This window comes from Oryza brachyantha, chromosome 11, assembly GCF_000231095.2.
Source record: "Oryza brachyantha chromosome 11, ObraRS2, whole genome shotgun sequence".
Taxonomy (NCBI): Eukaryota; Viridiplantae; Streptophyta; class Magnoliopsida; order Poales; family Poaceae; genus Oryza; species Oryza brachyantha.
In genome coordinates, this window is record NC_023173.2 from 6,571,965 (window position 1) to 6,578,732 (window position 6,768).

Genomic DNA, 6,768 nt, shown 5'->3' on the forward strand with positions numbered 1-6,768 from the left:
GGCATGTAGTGGATTTGAGATCCAAACAATCACCCTCTAGATAGTTAGAACCGACGATTGTTCTACCCAACTGCTTAATCAATATATTCTGTCCAACCTAATAGCGCCAATGCATGTATGTTTTCTTCATTTGGCATGTACTAGGATTTGAGAGCCAAACAATGCAACACACAATATAATGAACACAAGACATATGGCTACAATTAATCTGTGCAGTTAATATAATAATAATTAACCGAAAATGATGACAAAACCAAGCAGCTGCAGATCGAGTACAAGCCCTGGAATTTGGCCCCCTGATTAAAACAAGATCCATGCTCGTACGGCGAAAAGCTAGACACACTTTGCTACCAATCTTTACCCCTAAAGCAAGTTGGCTTTTTTCATTTCTTTTCATGATCTAGGGCTGAATCTGATTCATTTGTATAATTTCTCCCCCATATCTTTCGGCACAAGCTACACTTGATACTTGATCAGAGTACATTCCCCTCTAGGCTAGCTTGTTAAACTAATCAAAAGGGGAACTCGATCACACTAGTGACTGATTCAATTCACACATTAATTAACTAGTGATTAGAATCAAAAGTTGTTTTTCTTCCTTTTTATTCTCTTTGTATTAATTGGAGAGATGATCTATCTACAAATGTGTGTATATATATGTGACGGACCATGCTAGCTAGCTACAAGGACATAAAAGCATTGGAAATTGCTAGGCATCTGGGAACAAAATTTCAAGGGATTTGGCACTGTCTTTGCTTTCAGTTTTCAAAGATGACTTTTTTTTACCTTTGGTTTACTAGTTCGGGTAAGGGGATGTATTCCTATGATTGCATATACCATGGGCGTATCGAACAATTTTTTCTTTACGGATATGACTTTATAAATCTTCTTTTTCCTAGGTGAAATCTACATGCGTCATCTGCAGGGGGCTTATAATAACAAGAGGAGATTAGGTAAGAGCCATGAGGTGTCATCATTAGCCTATCATCTCTAATTGCTTTCTGGTAATTGTTCTGCTTCCATTTGGCATCATATTAAGTCTAGTATATATGGAGCTAGCCACTTCTTCCCTATACTTCAATGCTTAAGCCCTGCATTCTCTTCTAAGTAAACACACATACAATCGTTTTCTTTTGAAACACATATACACACTTGTTAACGTCAGAATTTGAATGTTTACCGTTAGAGGTTAGAGATTAAACTGTAATTAAAAACCGAATCGGACAGTAAACATGGCAATCAAATTATACAGCACTATCAGAATTCAGAGATTGAGTAATATGCTCATATGCCATCAAATTGTACACTGCGTTTCTTTTTGTTATTATATATGTATCTCTACCTCTTTTAGTTATTCACTGCTTCATTTAGATAAGATATGGGCATGTTATTTTTCGCTCGGATAGGAAAATTACTACAAGGGAAAAGAAAGATGTGAAAGAAACATGAACTTAAACTCATGACCAAACTAATGATCAGTCTTCCTAGCATCAATATATGCTATTTTCAAGTTAAGAAGTTAAGCTAGGAGATTAAGCATATATTGACGGACATGAGAATATCCATATATGTCTTGCATGTACATTGCACTTTTTTTGAAAATATGTATATTGCACTTATGAAAATATGTATATTATCCAATGGCTTTTGATCAACCGTTTATTCAGCAGCCACGCACATAATGACCGAACATGTCCCTTTCGTTTCCTTTTCTGCACAAATGACGGCTGCCGCATTTTTGATGTTTTCGGTAGTGAATGTAGAAGGCATATCTTGATATATAAAATAGAGAAGAGAGACAATGGTTGACACAGAAGGAGATGCAGTCATCAAGGTGTAGGACTAAGACGACACAGAAGAAGACGTAGTCACTGAAGTGGAGAACTATCCATCAGATAGACGAGGAATGATACAGAAAGGGACGCAGTCACATATAACAGAGTCCAACAGAAGTTCTAGAGATAAAAGATAAAATCCTAGAGATATACGATAGAATATTTATCTTATACTCCAAGTTTCTATCTTCTATGTACCCTATAAATATACTCACGAGGGTCAGTACAACAAATTACAATAGATCATAGAAATCTCTCCTATTCAATATTTTTCACGTGGTATCCAAGCCTGGTCGTCTATTTTGAGCCCATATCGGCGTGCCGGCGAGCCATCCAACCGAGCAGCAAATCAGACCTCCGCGCGGTGGCAAACATGCATCGCGAGCTGTCAATCTCGGTGGCAGCCTGCATCGCCAGCTTCCCATCTCTCCGTGCAGATCAACGGCAAGGCGGCGGCAAGGCACGACGGCAATAATCCATGCAAGAACAAGCAAGCACCATCGATCGTCAATTTCACCACAAGTTAGCGGGCATACATCTATTTTTCTTTTAATTAGCTATGTAATCCCTATATATTATCTATAGATTAGATTTTTCCTAATAATTAAGATTAGATCAATTTCTTTTTAGCCACCATATATCTTCTATAGATTGGATTAGATTAGTTTCTTCTGACTACAAAATCCCCAAATCCAAACGGCAGAAGCAGATGAGCGATGACATCGATCAACCAACAAACAAGCACTACATCAAGCAACTGACGTCTTCACCGAGTCTCCACGTCGACCATCAACATGCATTGAAGTAATACCGCGGATGGTCTACATCAACATGGGAATAACACGCCGCCGCTTCATCCACAACGATGGACATTTATCTCGCGTCCTCTGACAGGAATCTCTACAAGACGTTTCATCGACGACGGCATCGACCGCGTCATCTACGACGGACAAAGACTGCATCAACTTGGCATCACTACGGTGGTGACCTCCTACACGGCGTACGGAGTACAACAAAAAATTGGTGACCCGACATCAACATCGTTCTTTGACATCTGCAAGATGACCCAAGGGCATCCTCTGACATATGCAAAGACACTTCCAATGGCATCCTCTGACATCTGCAAGGTGCCTCATCTATGATCGCATCTCCGTCTTCAATTTTTTTTTGCCTTCACTTATATGCAGCTATATCAACTACCATGTCTACAACGACCACGGTACTACATGATCGATTACATCGACAAACATTACAACAAATCATCATCGACAACTCCAGTCAAAAGCGTCCGTGTCATCGCTCTCGTCCATGACACTCCCGCTATGACTGCGGGAGGGAATAGAAGAGAGAGACAAGCGACGGCACAGAAGGGGACGCAGTCACCAAGGTGGAGGACCGAGACGACACGGAAGGAGACGCAGTCACTAAAGTGGAGGACTATCCATTTGCTCCCATTATGACTGAGAGGGAATGTCAGAGATATGGATACATATGGTTAGAGATAACAGAGTCCAATAGAAATTTTAGAGATAAAGATAAAATCCTAGAAGTATACGATAGAATATTTATCTTGTACTCCAAGTTACTATCTTCTATGTACCTTATAAATATATCCACGAGGGTCAGTACACCATATTACAAATGAAAATTTTTTGCGTGGTACAAGATTTTGATACAAAGAATCTAGTGAGCCATATAAATCAAAATTTAGAGGTGATTTGATATATTTTTGGACCCGACTTACGGAGCAGCCCGTGAGTTGCAACTCACCGTAGCTAGACTATATATATATATATATATATATATATATATATATATATGCAACTCTCTGGTGCATTTTACTTGTATTATACTATCAGTAGAAAAAATGGTATTTTTGTATTTGTTAATTACTTGATTAGCGGTATTTTGTAATTTTTTTTATAATAGAGATCATAATAAAAATGATGATAATACCCTTTCAAATTTCTAATACACCTAATATTATTGGTAGTATAATTTAATCACAGTCATCCGATAAAAATAGATCAACGGATTAGATTCTACTACTAGTACCGGAGTCAAGCCATATATATATATATACTATACTATACTATACAGTGCTCTGCGCGCTACTTAAATGTGGCACGTGACACACCACCATCAAACCCTACCCCACACCCCCATCACATGTGCATCCCACCTATTAATAAATGATAGTTAATATTTAACTTAGTGAAACAACACCAACACACCATATGAATATCAGTTATGTTTTAATTTATATTCTGAACATCCTCGTAAACCATATGCCTTATGTAAAAATTTAACTCAAATACGTTACACACATACTGAGTTATTATTTACATGACACATCAACTAGCAAACGCGCACATCACGCCGTTACACTATGCAGTTAAAGTTTAACTTATCGAACAACACCACACATGCTAGGCATATGAGTTAATTTTTAACTAACACACTAGTAGAGGGGTTGAATGTATGATGAAAGTTATTTTTTAACTCTGTTTTAGAGGTGGGCCATTACAATATAACTGTTTCACAGAAACGAATCTTCCGGATTTAGCCACATTAAATTCGTCGCAATTATCGTGATGCACAACTTTATGGGCATTCGTTTCCATTGCAGTTCACGGCGAACACTTCCATTCCACTTCCCCATGTCTCATTCTTGTGAGATTGCTGGTGCCACTGCATTTGTCTGCACGACGATCTTTTTCGTTCAATTAAGATTGTCCGGTAGCACTACACTGGACATGGTCACCTGTGACGGGCCCAAACCCTCACCTGTGATGGTTTTGGCCATGGTCAGTGATCAGTGGTCACTGGTACGTGTGCCCTCATTCCAAACCGTTGCGAAGTCATCGATTATTGATTCAAGTAACACATCAATATCGTTGCCAGGTTGTCTCGGTACTTGAATGAGCATGGCAAGCATAATATACTTTCTTTTGAAGCAAACCCAGGGAGGAAGGTTATAGTTCATGAGAAGAACTGGCTAATGCCATATGTACACATGGCAAAATGCATGTTTCTTGGGTCCTCTGAGAATTCCTGGTAAATCCTATCGATTCTCTGCCACTGTACTGAATATGTTGGGTGTCTAAACTTGTCATCGACTTTTTGTTCTTCGGCATGCCAACGCACGAGCTTTGCTTATTCCTTATTCGCAAATGTTCTCTTCATGCGCTCCGTAATTGGGAGATACCACACAACGTTTGCAGGTCCTTCCCTCTTTGACTCACTTCCTTCACCTTCACTTTTTGCTCGTTTGTATCTACAAGCCCACATACAGGGCAAACATCTAGGTCAGCATATTGCTTGTAATACAAAATACAGTCATTCGGACAAGCATGAATTCTTTTGACTTCTAGGCCCAACGAACATAACACTTGCTTAGCTTCATATGTCGTCTATGGTAATTTGTTCCCCTCTGGCAACATGTCCTTTAATAGCTCAAGAAGTTATGTAAAACTCTTGTCGGACCATCCATTACTTGCTTAAGCTTCATGAGTTCCAACATGTAGGACAACTTGCTGTGCTTCAACTTACACCCATCATACAATGGCATCTGACAATCTTCCACCAACTTACTAAACTTCTCAAAATCTCTGTCGTTGTCATCTGCATCTTCAATGTCATGCAACATTTGAGATAGACATTCAGTGCCGAAATCAATGGTATCTCTGCCTAACGGAGACAGTACAAACATGCTTTCTAGAGCTGCGTCGACGTTCACTGCATTTTGATCCGACACTTCTTCGTCAGCTTCAACATTAGGTGCCTCTTGCTCTCCATGCTTGCTCCAACATGTATAATTCTCCATGAATCTTGTCCTTATCAGATGAGAATGCACTTCTAAACTATTATGGATCATCTTTTCATTCCTATAGTTGTTACATGGACACGATATATAACGGCTCATCCTACTTTTCATGTCATTGTCTGCAAATTTAACAAATTTAGTGATCCCCTCCCTATACTCCATGGATGAACGATGAACATGGTACATCCACCTCCGATCCATCTGCAATAAATAACATAGAAAAGATTATATGATTTTTGATTGAGAAAATATTATGTAATCAACAACACGGTATATTTAAGTATGTATTTTTTACCTCCAATTTCTGCAAAAATTCGCCCCCTTGTCCTCCCAACAGAATTGTGAACAATGCACTAGTCGGGATAGAAATCAGTTGGCAGTTGGGGGTATTTATACCACAAACATACACCTTAGACGATTTTATAGACATACCCGTCAAAGGTGGTGGGATGTCACCTATGACGGTTTGCAACTAAAAAAGCCGTCATAATTGACAGCATACCAGTAACGACTTAAGTTGGGCAGCCCGTCAGAGGTGATGGGATATCACCTCTGATGGCTTTTAACGTCGGTCCGTCAGTGATATCCAATACCATTGACGGGCCGCTGCCAGGCCGTGTTCAGGCCACGACAGGATGCCACACCTGTGACGGCATACGTTACAACCCATCAAAGGTGATGGATAGCACTGACCGGGCCGTCGGCCTGTCAGTGGTATCCCGTCACAGGTGTGGGGTTCTAGCGTAGTGTAGGTTAGTAACAATATCAATCCTACTCATTCCTTTCACCTTTGCATTGTTTCTGTACGAACTAGGCTTAATCGGTAACCACATTTTTGCTATTCCAGTGTACTGCCCATGGAGGTCACCAGAAAAATGCCGGCAAGTGTGAAGAGGATTCGGTTTGCGGACTCACAAAACGAGTGCGAGGTCGTGTTGCCACAGACTGTGCCTAGCGGTGAGCAATCTTCATCAACGCCGTCTGGCGATGATGCACAGGGGAAGCCCAAATGAAGACAACACTCTTCATCATCTAGTGATGACGAAGCAGACGATGACATAAGCACCATTTCCCTCATCTCTCCTCTGTTTTTTCCTAGATGATTGT